This window comes from Haliotis rufescens, unplaced genomic scaffold (genome assembly GCF_023055435.1).
Source record: "Haliotis rufescens isolate VD_foot unplaced genomic scaffold, xgHalRufe1.0.p SCAF_4, whole genome shotgun sequence".
Classification (NCBI taxonomy): domain Eukaryota; kingdom Metazoa; phylum Mollusca; class Gastropoda; order Lepetellida; family Haliotidae; genus Haliotis; species Haliotis rufescens.
Genome location: NW_025964112.1, coordinates 48,299,219 through 48,318,264, shown reverse-complemented (window position 1 = coordinate 48,318,264; position 19,046 = coordinate 48,299,219). Strand labels below are relative to the sequence as shown.

The 19,046-nt window shown below is 37.8% G+C and overlaps 1 protein-coding gene across 1 annotated transcript in view; it reads right to left on the bottom strand.

Annotated features, from left to right (window-relative positions):
• LOC124151735 (allatotropins-like) overlaps positions 1-17,799 on the bottom strand; it is a 29,235-nt gene extending 11,436 nt beyond the window's left edge. Inside the window, exon 1 of the mRNA XM_046524340.2 lies at positions 17,646-17,799. The gene's annotated coding sequence lies outside the window, so the exon portion shown is untranslated. The remainder of the gene's footprint in view (positions 1-17,645) is intronic.
• Positions 17,800-19,046: the final 1,247 nt, after the last annotated feature.

The following is a 19,046-nucleotide window of genomic DNA, read 5'->3' as shown; positions in this document are numbered from 1 at the left end:
AGTGAGTGAGTGAGTGAGTGAGTGAGTGGGTGGGTGGGTGGGTGGGTGGGTGGGTGGGAGGGTGGGTGAGTGAGTGAGTGAGTGAGTGAGTGAGTGAGTGAGTGAGTGAGTTGTCTTTTACGCCGCTTCGAACAGCTTTCCAGTGATGCAGGTCTAAGATATTTACCACTTTGGTTAAAACCACGAGCACGGGTATGGTGCTGCCAAATCTAGAAACACTATCGGGGGGAACGTAATTCGAACCCATATGAGTACAATGGTTAAACCAAATTTATGGTGCTCCATCGCTGTGTTATTGCTTGAATATTGCTAAAGGTAGCGTAGAACAGTGCTCACTCATGCAACATGATTACAATTGTGAACAAGACAAACTCTAATTAAAATCTTGATTACGTGATAAAGCTGTATTCTAACACTGAGGTTGTCGAACGTACACATACAAAACCAAGCATTCAAGTAATTTACTCGCATGTCCTTCACGCGAACAAGACACACCACTGTTTTATTCGTCCCCTTTGGCAAATATAACATCACAATTACCAGTTTGTCCTATCACGTCTAGGGGGTGATAATTATCACTAACGTGCTTGCCCATTTAATCTTCACTACCTATAAGAGTGGATGCTTCCAACGAGGCAGACTGCAGACACCATCGAGTGTATTTAACTCGACTCCCATCATTTAACGGAAGCGGGTTGTATACTCAGATGCGCCATGATCAGAGCTGGTGTGTTTATGAAATGTGCAAATGATGACCATCGCCCGGAGGCACAGACAAGACCAATGGTCTGGGGTCAAAGGGTACTGGAGCTGGGATGTTGCTATGGCTTCACGAAGCCTCCAAGAGATTAACCTTACATCTGGTTTCCGAGGCTCACAAACACCGGGGTTGTCCTTACACAAACACATTCTTAACACCCACACCCACAGCGTACAGTGGGTATTTGATTTTTGCCCTCCGTAATTGGGGTTTGAGATTTGAATGTAGAGGGGTAGGAAAATATTTAGGAGGGGAAGGGAACCGTTTCAAGGTACAAATGGGTTGTCAATTTAAAGTACATTTAAAGTACTGAAAACGTATTTTTGTATATCGTGGTACTTATGCGAGAAAAACAAACAAATATAGAAGAACAAGTTTGCAGCATACTAAAAAAGCACACAGGATAGAACATGTGAGGTGAGGTGAAATGGAGTTTAACGTCGCGTTGAAGATTTTTGCATGCCCCTTAATGCTGAGCGCCAGGCAGAGTACCAACAAGTTTTAACATCTTTTAGTATGACGTTGCCGGGGATCGAACCCCGACCTTCCGCTCTCCGGGCGGGCTCACTACCCCAAGACCACGGAAGTCTTGAAACAGAAACAGATTGGGGTCATTCACCATCTTTGTTGAAAGAAAAATGTACTACACAAAGCAAGTACTGGACAGGTAATCACAAGTTGTCAATGTAATATTCATCTACTTCAGAATTTACGTTTCTTTAATGACAAAACCCCATCATAGCCGATTGAGTATAAAGTATGTATTTCCCAATTTGTACGTTAACAGTGTGCTTTTATTGTAGTGACTGCAACAAGGATAAAATCTGCACGAACACGTCTCAGAGATAAGCAACCGCAACAGTCATGTCTCCTTGCAAAGGCGAGGGTATTTTTAACGACACAACGATGAGACTTCGCATTTCGGTAGCAGAAACGATTCCCTCCTTCCATAAGAAAGCTTACCATATCCTTGCCTGGGGGTGTCAACGACTTTTCACAGAATTGAAGGATCGTGTTAGTGCCTGTCGAACCAGTATTTTTGGGAATGAAGTGTAAAATAACGCCATCATCAAACGTTGTATTTGTCTAGTATCTGTTAAGATCCCCAGACGTTTCTAAATGAGGGTTTTAGATTACGACAGGTAATGTGGTGGACGTGAATTCAGACTACTCAAGTTTGGGTCAGCTACCTTGTTCTAGAGTGTTATAACACGCCTAAAAGTGTCCAGACAATTATATATACAGACTTCTGCAACATAATCATTTGAAATATATCCTTCATACAGTTATTCAGGTTACTACTTTCAAGGTCTCAGCAAAACTTTCAAAACGTTTTATGGTAGACGTGGAAGACATTTCCAAATTTGAAGCATCAGTGACAAAAATGATGTCCGATGCAATTCCTTATTTTGACTTGTGCCATATGTTTCCGTGTTTTTTTTATTTAGACTAATACTGTCTAAGAAGAATACTGTACGGTCTGGGCGCAGATACTTAAATGTTGACTGTATATATTATTCAGTGGGACTTAGTCAACGAACGCGGTGCATAACGGTTAACTGGATACTAAAGTTCACCAATGGATTTATCCTTGTATTTCTCACAGTCCTGATTTATGAAGTCAGAGTTGGCGTATGAATAGTGTCTATATTTGTCTATGCGACGTTTCGGTTCTCATTTATCACGCTAGGTACCAGAGCCTGTACCGAAACGAAATTAACGAATTAAAAAGGTTGAGATTAATAAGTCAACTCAGTCTTCATTGCTGCCATATATTCTATAATACCACTTCCAGATACAGTCCTGTTTGCTGAACAGTTAATACAAGTTCCATAAAAAAATCTAATTAACATTTATCTATCTAAACACAAAACACAAAATGCCATCCTACTTTGATGATATTTTCACAAATAAAACGTATGAATCAATATGTTAGCCCAAACTCGAGATTTATTTTGAAGAGAAATATTCTTTTATTCCGTAATTATATTCAGCTTTTCCATAAATAGTTATCAAGGATCTAATAAAGAATGTTTCTGTGCCGTCAGATAAAACAATATTGTCAAAAGCTACTCTCTGTTTTAACAACATCAAATGCATCCTTTAATAAACTCATGGACGTTGCGTGACGGTATATTCAATTATTTGTGACAATGCAATGAAATATCGTCACATTTTAAAATAACCCTTCGTAAAATATAAACAAAGCAAAGCACAGGCGCTGTTTCTTCAATCATCATGAAATATAATTATATTTCTCAGCTAGACTTACCCCGACAAAAACAGTTCCATAATCAACAGAAATCTTTTGCTAAAAGTAAAGCCACCTCTTTTGACGTCTAGGTAACGCATTACTTCATCTGCCCGTCAATCACTGAGGATGTTCCTGGCGGTCAACTGAAGTATTACCCCCACATCATGAAAAAAGTTGTCTTCAGGTTTACAAAACAAATCATATTTTTTATTGTTTGCATTTTGATCGATTTAGACGTTTTAAGTTTTAAATATCAATACGTAGACGCTAACCTTTAGAGTACAAAGCAATACGATTAAACTCACCTGTGAACCTATAACCATAAATGGATTCTTTGATTTTTTAAAGAAACATTATATTGTCCTTGCATTGCATTAACCTAAATTATAAAAGTGACAAAACCCTTTCCATGATCACAACAAAATCTCCGAAGAAGCAAAATACATTATCCGCTGAACTAAGCATAAAAATATGTATAGCAGAGCTCATTTATGATATAAAACAAATTCACATGTAGCCATTGCATTAAACATTTTCACCCGGGTAAGAAATAAATGGACACATGTATACATGTATTGATATGTTTCAAGGAACGAAATGTTGTTTACCCTGGATTATTTTAATGAAAAATTCATTAATACGAGTCGGTATTTTGCAATTATAAAATACTTTGTTTTCACTGGGTTCGTCGTTTATATAACAGTTGAATGGCAGGCACTCAGTGGACGGATGAGTGGAAGTGTCTTTAGTCTCTTGATACATCGATTTATACAGCGTGTGAAAATCCCATATCCGGTCAAATGACCGGACGCATGTATTTCTGGCATCAATCTATTGCTTTTGTTTCCTGCACATACCCACATTTCTTGTGATTTCTATACAAAACCCAAACAATCAAAAACAGATGTTGTCTTTTCGGAAGGGTTCGGAAGTTTTGTATAAACAAATCAAACGGTTTGTTATATTAACGATCCAAACCATTGTTTATATTACTGATGGATATTGAACCGCAGAATTATTTAATTCATGATAAAAGTAAAAGGTAACTGACGACAAAGTCCTAGTAATGCATTGGTTAGTTGTAAGTTGCATTCTATTGGATGAAACACAGGATGACCTGGTTAAAATGAGTGTTTCAGAAAGAAGAATACGATCACGTTTGTACTATGTATGCATACGTATATTAATACATTCTCGAAGTAACTGATACAAAATTCTGACAGACACTAAACAAAAGTGCAGCCAAACCTTAATGGAAAACAAGGTGTGACAATACTTTTTGTCAGTAATACCAGCACCTGTGTAAGACACCTACATTTACATCGATAACCTCTCGAAACGAGGCTTCAAATAACCCTACATGAGCAAGAGATGTATAGAAATTATTCGTTATTATTCGCATTTTCTATCATTAATGAAGCAGCCCTATTTACGTTCATGTATGCTTGCAATGTCTCGAGCCGTCATATAGAGGGCCCATAGATCCCTCCACATGTTCGCATCGCTGTGTAAACAAAGAGCTCTAAAACTCCATTAGTTGATTCGCTTTTCTTCAGCCATAACCACTCACGCCTTCCGTTAAAGGACAAAGAAAATGTCTCGAACTTGGCAATGTAAATATGACATACAGGTAGAGGCAGACTTGTATTGAATTTTCTCTGACAATAATAATGTTAGTTCCTGTGTCTGTAGAATGGACTTTTCTAACCGCTGCGAGGGCCGGCAATTTAAGTATTAAGTCCGTGGACTAGAATGTATCATTTCAATTTCATATTTGCTAAGAAGTTAAATCATCATCTCCTTGGTGTATTTCCATATATCATTAATGGTCATGGATGATTATATTATCATAACAGATGAAGAAGTTCTAATTCACTGCTGGACTTAGCGGATGTGGCGTTACAGATTGTGGCAAAGATGCTTCATATGCAACAATGATGTTCAAAGAAGGATAGAAATTTGAAGAACAGGAGAAGATATGAAAAAAATGTAGTAAAGAGTAGCAAAAGACCGACCCTAGTGAAACAACAAGAGGATGTTATGCTGTATACGTTAAACTTCTGAGCCGGTATACGAAAGCTATTTATCAGGCGTCATATATTGGTATTCCAACACTACCGGAGTTGTCTCAGTTCATTACTTCTCTCGGCCCACACGGCTATCAATGGCGTATCGGTCACAGTCTCAATGGAACTCAAGTAACGACCAAATCCTTTGGATCTAGTGCGCTGAGTAACAGTAATAGTAATCATTAAAGCGTTATTTTATTTTCGTACATATGAAAGTCATCCAATACCATTACATAGATATGTGCATTTTATATTAGTCCAGCAATTGGAACTGTGGTTTAGGGGTAATCTGACACTCTGGGGCACTGTCTCCTAATGGATTTCCGGTTTTGGTGTATGCCATGACGAAGATTGTTGAAATCGGAAGCAGATTTCACAGGGCTCCAGTCATGAGTCAATAGATTGAAATCAGCCATTCATTAACTGCACAATATTTCAATTGATATGTTTCCCTTTACTCATGATCAAACACATATTACTTTTTTTGTACTATTTCAGCAAATCAAATATATATTTAACGCTTGCGAACCACATCACTTTTGGCTTTCCTCCAACATTAAGCTCCTAAAACAGGATATAACTAATACACTGATCAATGCTGTTTTACATCCTACCAGTTTACTCTCACAATGCTATGTTAAACATGAGCATTGTTTCATTTGTATCATTGGAACACAGTACCATAACACACTACAGTCAGCTTGTGAAGCGTGCCATTATGTAATACGTATTAGAGACAAACTGTCTCATCTAGAATCTGCAACAAATGTACGGTGCCAAAAACATTACGAATCGCCTTGTTGTCCCATTTGCAGCCAAGTGCTAACAGAATCAAATACTTATTTGTAATACACCAATCTATAAAAGTAGAGAAAACAAATATGACATTTTAATTATCTCAATCTATAGTCGTATTAACAATAACGAGTTTGGCCAAGTTGTTATGTCTTATTCAGATGAGGATTGTGAATAAGTGCCGACTGGCTGTCTCTCTCCCAAGGGAGATAAAGTGATAAGCGTAGAAAAAAATAAAGCTGGAATATGAAAAATGAAGGATAAGTCATAACTAATCAAGAGAGCACGAATACAGTCAGCAGAATCGATAAACAACTGGCGGCTATTCAATGATGCCCCAAATGCATTGCCAAACAAACAGATAATTCAGAAAGAAATGTGCCTTTGCGGCTTGTGCTTTTTCATTACTCAAATGATTTAAAGCCAAAGTCTGGTTTTCTACATAGTGTAGGTACCACGACCTTTACGTTTCCAATGTAGCCGATTTTAGGGATGATTTCGATTCAATTCAATTTAGACATCCTTCCCTTAGTGTCATTTATCAGATTTATTTATTCGTCAAACCTCTTCCAAAGAAAACACTTTAAATAATTACCATGCAGGACCGTGTGGCAGGTGTATATTGATGTTATTTATCTGTATTATGTAATACATTTGTTTTAACAAACATGGATGAGATGCCACAGAGTACATTTGAGCACATGTTATGTGCGTCTTTCGCAAACGATAAGCCAGAGTAATGCCATTGTAATTGAACGGAGGCGCACACACACATGCTAAAAAGAAGCAACGATTGTTTTACAGAAATCGTTCAACGAATATTTGTTTGGGTATTGTTCCATTAATACATTATATATCCATTACGTTCGAGGGAAATGTTTTGTCAGATATTTGAAAATAAATTGAAGAATTAATGAATCGTGACTGTCCACAATGATGTTTACACATGCTTAGCTAAGTTAAGTTGATATCCATAAGAACTGGTAGAAAAGCCAGCCACATTTTATATTTCAAAGTTGATGTGGGATAAGCGCTTATACTACATGGGAATAAAAAGATGGCTTTCAACATTTCATGTGTGCCAAACATGTTCACCAATAAATGAATATTGATATGTGACAATTCTTCACAAACAGCTGTTGTAAAATCATTCTGACAGTTGAACAAAGGAATGTTTCTTGCTCATTTTGTTATCAGGAAATATAGCAAATTTAAAGGAACTTATATTTTGTATATTATTAGAAAAGACAACATTAACATATGAGTGAATAAACATAATTGTATGAGATAGAGTGTACCTACTATAAACATGCTCATCATTGTCTATTGGGGAACGCGGGTGGCCTAAAGCTCCACAACGCAACATGTAGCATTGCTTTTCAGATCCGTGGGTTCAATGCCCTATTCCTCCCACTTAAGATCCTTGGTTTGTATGTAAAATGATATGGGGTTTCATTGTGTTAAAACACGTAAATATAAATAGTGATTAGTTGTTCGCAAACATGATGAGCGTATCCTTCTCCATGGGTGGTACAGTCACAAACACATGCAAAGGCAAGTAGGGTAGCCTAGTGGTTAAAGCGTTAGCTTGTCACGCCGAAGACCCGGGTTCGATTCCCGACATGGATACAATGTGTGAAGCCCATTTCTGGTGTCCCCCGCTGTAATATTGTTAGAATATTGCTAAAAGCGGCGTAAAACCATACTCACTCACTCACTCACTGCAAAGGCAAGGCAAGTGCTCACCTGAGCAAACGTATAGTAATAGTGAAAATACAGAATTACATCGGACATCATTTTGTCACTAATGTTGATATGTGGAAATGTCCTTTACATAATTATATACTCTAAAACTTCTTGAAAGCTAAACTAAAACTTTGACTGCTGGAAATAGCAAGCGTCGTGTGACTTTCTCTAAGATATTCGTAGAGAGAGCATTCCCCGATTGTACCTCACTACTTTATTATTCTAAATGTTCTTATTGCACATGTGGTGATCGTTATGACGACGGTAAGTTAAAGGAAATGTATAAATTTGAATTCAAATACATTGTTTTCTCGTTAACATTCATTTTAAAAAAAGCGCGGTAAGAACAAAAACAGATTTACCTACTTTCTCTGACTGAAATATTGTCATTTGCAAAATGAACACAAAATACCTAATAGTTTCATGATTCTTCAAGGAGGATGGGTGACATTTAGATAACTCAGTGGCAGAGCTGTTTTGCAATGTAACTTTATCGTTCTGTGTATGTAAAAATAATAAAACATACTAAATGTCAATGTTAAGTAAATTGTTAAGACCAGTGAAGTACCACATATCGTTTATCGCTTAAACATACATGATGCAATTAGCTGTTAAACAATACGGAGAGAAGGTCTCCCGAGACTGTCCTCCGCACAATCTATTATAAATACGCTCTGCGAAAGACCCCTGTAGTATAGTGTTTGGCTTATTGGGATCCCATAGGGGCGACAAGTCTCACTGAATTAGACCCTTTCCGCTTTGCTTCCAGAAAATGAAATCAAAGGCGTCGATTGTCATTACATTGGAGGCTTCAGCTCACGACTCGACCCCGTGAGACGCTGAAGATTATCAGAAGGCGACAGACATACGACTTGCTGTAATGGGCATATTGATACTTCCTACAGTAAGTCCCTTTAAGTGAGGCTGTAAATGCAGATGCCACAGTTGACTCGACGACGTAAACTGAAAAATGATATTAGACAGTTCAGTGACGTTCACATTATTTCACATATGAATGACATTCACCCGAGGGTGTTATACGACGTCTGTGCATTATGGTTTCCTGGAGCCTGATTCAAAATAGAGTTCTTCTTGATATTCTTATTAATGACGTATTGTCAGAAAATGAAGATCTTGTCTGCTGGGTTCTGTATTTGGTACAACAAAGCTCCTTAGGCTCATAAACAGGACAGTGAAAACCGTGTTATACGGTATAGATTGGCAAGTTAACAACCCACACTCTAGTTCCGCCACCCTGAGTTAGCTGCAGCTAGACGGTTGTGGATTTAAGTGTTACATTCACCGTTATATTGAGCCAATTCGTCCGCCGAGGCTAGCATTACATTCTTCAAATGTCGGTGTGTTGACTGTCGTTAATGGAAGCGATAGAAGGTTAAATGACACCTAATTATTGGCCTTGTTCTGCATACATTGGCAATACAATTGGGGAAACAGAAAATGGTGGGGTTTGGGTGTGAAAGGTGGCAGCATAAACACAAATAAAATGATATTGATCCATTGTCTAAATGGCAGGTTTAGAACACAGAAACCAATATAACAAGACCTTGTCAAGGCCTGTCTACCCCTTAGAAGAAGCGTGCTCGTTTAAATTAACTCTGTTAAAAGGTCTTGCAATGGAAATAGAATTTCCAAGCACTGGTGTAAACAATGACAATAGTCTGCAATCGATTCTGAATAAAGTTTGAATGGGTGATCGAAACGCTTATGTTGCTGAATGGAATGTTGATGAACCTGTTTTAGAATCAAACTGTTGATTTCAATTGAGATGAAGGAAGTTCAAATGAACAAAGCGAATCATGAGTTTCATAGTAGATCATAAACATGGAATATTTATTGACAGTGGTTTAAGAGTGCGGATGAGTCATGATTGTATATCTACATCACAAAGTTGGTGAGGTGACATCTAACTTAATATCAAATCAATAAAAGTGACACTAACCACAGGAAATCGGGACTAAAACCATTTTATGATCCCAACTTTACCATAAGGCTGTGTTTTTTAATCACTATCAAATAGTGATGATACTACGTGTTCGCGAAAGACATGTAATACAGGTATAATACTATACAATAGTGTTCTTAGATATCTCGGTGGTTTATTTATGAATATTCTGGTTATGAACATGAACGGCGATATTTTAATGCCACGAAGAAGACGTCTCTAAGTAAAGATAAGGTAAAGCATAACAAAGAAAAGGTAAATCATATAAAGAAGGTAATAATGGCATTCCATTACAAGGACAAGGAGGCATCCTTCCGCACACTAAGCATAATAATTTGACAGTGAAGAATCTTGTTTGCCAGATTAGACGTCTATGATCAATATTGTGACAGACCCACTAACACAGCTGTGACAGAATGTTGCAGATCAGAGTAATTTCCAGCCGAACAGTGTTCACCTATTGGCCTAATGTTGGCAACGAAATTCTTTTTGACACCGCATCACTTTGTTCATTCTGGAAGGAAAACAAATGCGCCCTGTGTGTCGATGCATGGCACTGAAACTATTCCCGCAAATGTAAATTAGATTCCTATATAAATCAAATTGTAAACCTGGATTCTAGCTGATCTAATTTGGACGGTGTCTGTTTTTCTGAGACTCTGGACGTCCACTCTGACAAATGAAATAATAGCGAGAAAGCTGTTGTATAGAACACCCGTACTTCATTATTCCGTGCTTGAAAATCTTCACCAAAGTATTTAAAAAAGAGATTTTGGAAAACAGCCTTTGTGGTGTGTTATGGAAGTCGGCCCACGGAATATTGATTGTTAGTTAATTCTATCTCGACATTAAATTGTGGGCAAAAACGTCTTGGGCTCATCATTCAAATTACAGAACACACAGTTAAGGGTATAATCATTTTCAAAAGGAGAACGAATTGGAATATTAAAGCAATAATTGCAACGACCACCTTTCATGAAATATGCTCACATTTTATCTATTAAGGTTTATTCTCATGAATCCCCCGTAGGGATACATCAAATTAGCACAATTTGAAAAGACAAGAAGGTGGTCTCGTCTGTCACCCTTTAATTTGTTATATGAGCGACAGTAACCTTTCACTGACAGAATGGGCACCCTGATTACCATTGTTAATGATCACAAGTAGTGGTGCTTTCTACACTACGCCTTCTCAGTTCGCTGATGAAAAATTATACTTTTACAATCACTCTTACTTTCTAGTGAGCGAGCGGTTCGGGTTTAACGGCGCTTTGAACAGTATTCCAGTTCTTATCTACCACATTGGCAATACAAAATCGCCACATTGCTACTTCAAACCTGTGCTATTCTTATCCTACCCCGCTGTAATTTACAGTTAACCATTCGTGCGATTTATTAAGTTATAGGATCTGGGATACGATGACTATACGATTGGCTCTGCTTCGAGTGTTTGACAATATCAACATTGTCAATTCACGTTAGCGACTCGAATAGTTATAGACGAATCTCGACAGTCTCTGATGCGACACCTGGCGCTACCCCTTGGTGCGATATGCAGAATGGAACCTTGTCAATATGGACAGTATCGTTCACAATCACGAAACCACGAATCATATGTATCTGTTATGCTAAATTCGGAATCGCTCAATGGACTCTGACTTTTGCAGTTATTTCTTATGATTATTGAAAATGTTTTGTCGCTTATAATGTTATATATATTGACGTTCCGAAACAAGATCATGCGTATGGCGATATATCTGGACAAACGACATTTATTTTGCTGTATAAATAAATATACACCAGGAAACAATCTAAGCGCCACACTGCTTTATGTTCATATATCCGTACTCCCATGCATCTTTTGTCAATACCTACATATGACATTGATCTCATACATTTGCATCATACCTGTACTAGAATACTAAGTATTCCCTCTGATGGTCACGAATACTGCACCACATCAAAATTTGAAAAAAAAGAAAAAGAGGAAGGAATTATAAGAATAGCTTCTGGCATTGAATACTTACAAATGATCAGATAATCGATTTCATTTTCATTATTTGAACAGAAGCATGTCACTTTGTGTATAGAAAAAACAAAAATACAAAAACTTAAATTATAACTAGATACGATTTTAAACATGTAAATTTTAATAATACATACAAATTAGTTAGCGGGCCCAACTTTTTTTCCGGGTATATAAAATGATTAATTACATATAGATATGAAAAGACATAAACACTGTTCTGGTTATATATAAGGAATGAACGACACATAGGCAAGGGTTGAAACAGTATACGTCTAACATTGACATTTACTGCTACTTCTTATATTACTACCTATTGGTAACTACGACCTTTCCATAATGGTATACATTTTTATCTCAAGCCAATAACACTAAACCTAAGCGAGTGTATCTACATCGTATTCATTGCACACGTATTAATGAGATCTCGAATCTCGCTGGGAATGAAACAATTTACACAGGTCATTAACATTACAGAAAAGGTGTAACGGCACACACCACCATGTAAAAGAATGAAACTGCTTTGTACTGTGACTCTTTTAAGTACAGTTGGTATAGCTGTAATGAAATCGTGTATTTGAACCTAGCGTTTCCTTTGTGTCTTTGGTTATAGAGTTCACCCTATCGTGTTCTTTGAAAGGCTATCGACCGTTATCGTAACATACAGTGAAGTACACGCGAAACTCGACAGCAGCCACCTCAACTTCACATGTTGCAAATGATTCCTAATAAGTACCATCTAAACTCCGATATAAAATAACAAACATCAGAATCCAATCCAATCCAGAACCCTAACTCAGGATTCATGTTCAAGTTCTTGTTTAAGTGGAACGCAAATTTCTGACCTAATCAAATTGAGGGTCGTAACCGTGGATTCATATTCTTGTTTATGGGGATAGCAAACGTCTGATCTGTTCAGTCGGACATCAGAACCCAATCCAATTTGGAACCCTCTTGATTTAGGTTTACGTTCTCGATCTACCGGAGTAATGTTTCAGACCCTTTGATTTTGGGTCATCTTGAGTTGCCAAATGCTCCGAAATTGTGGGGCTAAATGGTAGTAAACTGAATCTATATCTTTAATTAACTGCCAAATCAACTTACAGATTTGCATCAAAGAAATATCATCTTCCTCAGACAATCGTAAATGTTTTTTGTGCCAATTGTTTTTGCGATCTCCGGCTTCCACTAGCGGCGGCGGTGGTGAGTGAGTGGGTTTAACACTGTTCTGAACAATATTTCAATTGCATCAATGCGTTTTCCTTTACAGCATGATTATGGTGCCTACAGACAAAACATAATAATTGTGAATCTTGGATTTGATCCCAAGACCGGTCCATGCTAGCCTAAAGAGGTAATTCCGTGAATTGCAATGGCTGGTACCGGTAGAGCAGAACATCCACACACCAGGAGTCATCATTGAAAGTTTAAAATGAGTCGTGGGTGTTGGATTCTATGAATCTGTCCCTTCAGTTTGGGTTGGCCTCTGTTTCTTACCATGTAACAAACATACGACTTGGAAAACCCTGGTGGGTACAACAAACAGAGAGAATGATCCATGGCTGACCAGAGTCAAAGCTGCATCGTACACCTCAATGAGGAAACAATAACAATCAACAAAAAGAGGTAAGACCCTTGAGAATAGCATGCTTAGACTAATAGGGTTACACATAGCATTAAACGCAAAATGGGTCACTTCTACTTTCAAATGATTAAACTTTGTTATTGTTTTCTCAAAATATATTTTTTTGTATTTGCATTCTTGATATTCTGTGTAAATATGCGTGATGCCTACATGCGGTTGTTCTTGCAGATCGGTCTGTGTCATTGTGATAGAAGCATGGGAAAGCTGGATTTAAAGGAATAGGGTGCGCTCGCATCAGAAGCTGGTGTCTTTCAAACGCTTGTTTTGATTGGATCCTGATACAGTACCGCGTGTATAATCTTCAAGTTAACATCAATCGTTTTGGAGATTAACATACTGTGTAGTGCTAGGTAACCAAGCTATACATGGAAACACACTGACAGTATGTTTATATCCATTCTGTCATGACTAAATAAAACGCGAACTCTTGGTGTTAGAACATATGTTGAATGATGACTGGGTTGCGTCTTGAATGACGGAAACACCGACAGCAGCATTTTAACAACATATGGTCCTGTATATGCTCAAGCAGTTTCTCCGACGTAATACTTCACTCGAACATTTTTTCAGGCATTAAAAGCGAGCATGGAGCACAGAAACTTTGAAAGTCAACATGAAGTGGACACCCCTTAAAAAAAACTAGGCAAGACTTGCACAGTTTCGGTCCACACCGCACATAATATTATGACGACACATTGTGAGCGAAACTGATGACGTCACGAACGTATAAAAGAAAAACACCAAATAGGAAGCTCTGATGTCACCCAAACTTGAAATACGTCCTCTTTGTCGATTTCTATAGTGTTCACTGCCAAACTGTATTACCACACATATTTTGGATATTGAAGTAACGAAAACCCTGCATATTGAACCCTTAAAAATGAACATAAACTTTTTTGTGACGCGCCTACCGACAATGACTGAGAAAGAAATACTTTCTACAAATTCCACTATTTCAATCAGAGGTGGTTATGGTGATTTCAAACCTCTGATTAATCAAAATAAGTCTTTTCCAAATTCAGGGTGCAATAATGTTTGTTTATCATACGTAAAACATTAATCTACATGTACACGATAACATGTTTACCTCATAACATGAATATGTATTTTGAAACTAATTGAGAATGACGTCAACCCTTTACCAATCTTTTGAAATGACTTTTCAAACACGTGAATGCAAAACGGACATCAACACATGACAGATCATGGCTCCCATCTTTGATCAGGATTTGACCTTGACGATGAGGCTGAGATTGTCTCGTCGAAGAAACTATTGCTCCCTATAGGTTATCGCTGGAGATGACAAAAGATACTTACTTTGCAGATATTTCGTATGATCATTTGCAAAGTTACCAATTTCAAATGCACATGTTCAAAAGAAAGTATTGTATATCATATTATTACGAAAATGGTTTGAAAGGTATAATAGAATTCTAGTAAGGTAAATACAGAACAGAACAGAGATTTTTTACACTCAGGCGGAGGACCTCGGCATATGAAGTACAAACAGAGATCGCATAGTGAGGCGGACAGAGGATTAGCCGGGAGCTTAATCAGCTTCCATGATTATGGGTGAGTGAGTATGGTTTGCGCCGCTTTTATCAATATTTCCGGTGGGGGGCACCAGAAATGGACTTAACACATTGTACCGGTACCCATGTCGGGAATTGAGCCAGGGTCTTCGTCGTGACTAAAGAACGCTTTAACCACAAGGCTACCCGACCGCCCCAGCTTTCATGAATATATCTGTGACTTTACAAAATTTCATCTGGACAGAGATTTCTTTGAGCATATTTTGTTGGTTCCTATATTTACATATGATATACAATTTACGAGCATCATTAAAATATGTACATTTAAAAATAAGAAGGTATTTATCACCAACATCCTTCATTTCACATTGGCAAGCGGTAATAGATGCTCGAAAGAAGAGAAATTTTAGAGCAAAAAGGAAAGGGAATATTTAATAAACATGATTCAAACTTATTGTCAATTTTGAAGACTCGATATGTTGAACATTTAGATGAATTTGCAATATCCGCGTTCGAAGTTTGCCAATATATATCATGTATTTTGAGTGAAAGTGTTACTTTTAGTTAGGAAGATGATATAAAAAACTATGTGACAGCCAGACATAGCTCAGGCCAGTTTGGCAAAAAATATTTTGAATAAAGGTGAGCCATTTGTGAATTCTACCATTGTTATTTGTATCTTCATACAAGAGCATGTATACAATGTGTGAAAGTTTACTACATTTTCCAGATACAACTTTCCACCAACATGTGATCATTCTTATTTCAATATCTATGAGAAGGGGAATTCTACCAAACTCAAAACAATAAAAAGTTTGTTTTTTCACCAAGACATCAAAGTAGAACGCAGAACAAAGTAAAGATTACAGTTAAACCCAGGTGACAATGTTTGATATCCCGTAACAACTCCCATAACCTACAGACCAATACCATCAGCTTCAGTGAGTGAGTCAGTGTGTACAGTGCGTACGCAGCTTTTAGTAGTATTCCAGCAATATCACGGCGTGGGACACCAAAAAGGGCTTCACACATTGTACCCGTGACGAGAGAACAAAGCTTTAACCACTAGGCCACCCTACCGCCCCTATCAGCTTCAACGTGCGTGGGACATACTTTAAGAAACGTTGACTAAAGGTATCTTTGTTTATCCCTATGGCAGGTAGTTGCATCGATGTCTTAATACACCTGAAAAGGTTACAAAAGAAAAGGCCACACCCTATTTTAACCAAAACACATCGAATTTGATTGTATAGTAAATGACTGGTGTTTGTTCCTAATGTTACAATATATGTATAATTAATTGCAACAAGCAACCAGTTCCTTTCACACACCTAATATAACTGACATAATGTCCACACCTGGCTCAATATCGCGGCGTATCATTTTCAAGGTTCGCCCACCCATTACACCGGCAGACACACGCAAACTATTTTGTCAAACTATCACACTCTTACATTAGTTGTGTAAACATTACCCAATGATAGCGGGAAGGCTCATGCAGTGATATCGCGACCTTTAGCTCCGCCGCTGAGGCAAGTTAAGACGGGAGACGGAGTTACACTTGAAGATACCTTGATCGTGCCCTCATACGTTTCCCAGTGTTACTTCACCGTTAACTAGCTATCAGTTAGAGATAGATAGAAGATGTTCATGATCCATCTTGCATTGTTAAGGACTTTAAGTGTCACAATCTCCAGGTTACTACACAGTATAAAGTTATTGCTGCATCAGTTAATAAGCATTGTAACATGAAAATTGTATACATCCTGAAGGTACTGATGTATGTAAAGCTGAATTTCTGCAAAATCATTTGATAGAAAGGCTTCAATATATTCATGTTTGTACCTTTTTTACAATGAAAATGGATAAACAAATTCTAAAAAAATGAAGAGAATTCAAGGACGTACACTCATTGATGACCGTCGAATATAAAGCTGGTAGCAAACAAAATAGATAGGATTATTCATTTTGTGTTGATTTCTGACAAATGCACAAATTTATGACCACAGTCAAAAAATCAGTCATGTCTACATAACTTATACCTGCAAAACATCGACAGACAGGAAAGGATCCCTTCCCGGGTAATTCCTGAAAGGCAAGGTTACATCCGTACAAATGACATTACCCCGTGGCCATTATCCTGTTACAGTAATACTACATTCCTGATTAACGGCGATGCACTACAGCTGAAAAGCTTGGAACTGTAGCACATATATTTCTGGTATGAAATGTTATTGTATTTCCTGTATTTATAAAGACTACTTTCACAGCCAGTGCTGTGTGAGTGAGTATAGTATTACGCCGTTTTAGCACTATTCCAGCAGCATAACGGCGATGGACACAAGAAATGGGCCTAACATGTTGCACCCATTTAAGGAATCGAACCCGGGCGTTTGGCGTGTCGAGCGAACGCTGTAACCACCAGGCTACCCCACCGCGCTGAGGGAAGCAACAAGAATAGGTTTGAACATTATATATACATGCGTGACTACGTGATGTGAGCATTATGATGTGTCTGGTCATAGTGTAAACTGAATCGATCACCTGATATGGGAGCAACAGTCACGCACTTTGTTATGCGAAACGGTATCCAATCAGTGACACAACTACACCTGTACCTTTGTGTGAGAGACACTGTTCGAGTGTGACAAAATTAGCTGCTGCCGTCGAGTATCGAACACAACGGAATTTACCGCCAAATGATTCGATTACATGGATAAAATATGCAATATACCTTGACAATTGTATAAAATAAAAGCGACAAAGCCCTGTCCATTATAATAGGAAGTATCTGCTAAAGGCAGAGTCCTTTGTACGATTCCGACTACAAGCAAAAGAAGTTGCTTCGACCTTACCTGTACAAAACACAATGTCTTCCTTTAAACCTACACACGGTTGTCTTGTCCTACTCCTATGCACGTTGTTCAATGAGTTATCCCAGATACACAGCACGTTCATACGAGGGTATATCATCTCCCACGCAAAATTCAACGTCTTAACCTTTCACCTAGATAAGCGCTCTATTGTCATTGCAACCGTGAGCCCCAGCGCTCCGTGTTTGATCATTTACTGAAAGAGCAGGTTAATCATTTTAGATAATAAAAACAGCGCGGAGTGTTTGAAATGCTGTGGCATACTTCAAACATGAAACCAATAGGTTTTTGTCGGTGGAAATGCGCGTTTGCGTAGTTATCCCTACGACACGAGATAATATTAAGTCTAAAGGACACACTGTACTGCGAAAATATTTGATTAAAACTGACATTAACCGGTTCAGACTTTAACTGACACGTTTTCGTTTAGGTTCCCATTTTTTAGAAGAGGGGAAATGGGTAAAACCCAACCTTGAGAGAATAAAGCACTGTTTGTGCAATTAAAATAAAGAACGAATACCATGGTCCTATGGCCACAATATCGGGATATCCGTCTAGCTCATATGATGAATTATTTATAAGTGAGTGAGTTGGGTTTAACGCCGCTTTTAAAAGTACTCCAGTCTTATCACCGCGTGTCAGCTTAATATGGGAGAAAAGCCCGAAGTGAAACCCACGAGCACGGGTATGGTGCTGCGAAACCTAGAATCATAATCGGCGCGAACCGGAATTTCAATCCACGATCAAAGGTTTCTGTCATGCCTAAAGGACGCCACTTTGCACAGCAATGCCACTAGTTACTTAATAAATATAAAATGTCAATGTGTCTGACGAAACAGATTTCCTTTGGCGCAAAGGGTAAAATAGCTACAAATTATATGAATGGACGAATTGTTTGATAGGAATTACTAGAAGTTGACGGATGACAAGGTATACAGAATTTTATGGATAACAACTTCTTTAATACTGTAAAAAGCGTCGTTTCGGTATAGATCCTTATACCGTTGTCAAGCAAGACTGAATGAGGGACATAGTACAGAATATATATAGTAGGTGGAGGGTTAACAGTAGAAGATTAACAGTAACAACAATTGCATACATGAGTGGGATAACATGAGTAAATGATGACAACAAAAGGATAATATTGACAACAAAGGGATAATACTGTCACAACACGGTAGACAGAGAACACATTGGTGGAATCCAATAAACAGAATGGACCACGGAAATAAAAATAAAAAATAAACTTAACCTTTGAAACTAATTAGTTTGATTTTTTCTTTTATTCTGGTTTCGATTTCACTAACAGGGAAAACAATTTGCTTTTTTGCTGCGGTTTCTATATCACATGCACATGTATATCATATTCACAAATTTCAAATT